The sequence below is a fragment of the Piliocolobus tephrosceles genome, unplaced genomic scaffold (assembly GCF_002776525.5).
Source record: "Piliocolobus tephrosceles isolate RC106 unplaced genomic scaffold, ASM277652v3 unscaffolded_22009, whole genome shotgun sequence".
NCBI classification, from domain to species: Eukaryota; Metazoa; Chordata; class Mammalia; order Primates; family Cercopithecidae; genus Piliocolobus; species Piliocolobus tephrosceles.
The window spans coordinates 1-355 of record NW_022304321.1 but is presented as its reverse complement, the minus strand read 5'-3'; positions in this window follow the sequence as shown (position 1 = coordinate 355).

The window sequence follows — 355 nt, the reverse complement described above, 5'->3', positions numbered from 1 at the left end:
AAATAAAAAAATTAATAAAAAAATGGGGTAATAGAATGAAAAAAATTAATAATTTTTTAATAATTGTATAATGTTGTGCTGTGAAATATGCTTCAAAAAAAAAAAAAAAAAAAAAAACTCACTAATCAAATTTATTTGACTATTATTTGACTACAAAACAAGGATTTTATAAAGGGCAAACAAAAAAAAAAAAAAAAAAAAAAAATAAAAAATAAAAAATAAAAAATAAAAAAAATATATCGGAACATTTTGAATAAGAGTTTAAAAAAATAGCGTTAACAATAAAAATGGAGAAAATCTTGTTATTATAACAGTATGTTTTTTTTCTTTTTTTTTTTTAATATATACATATACA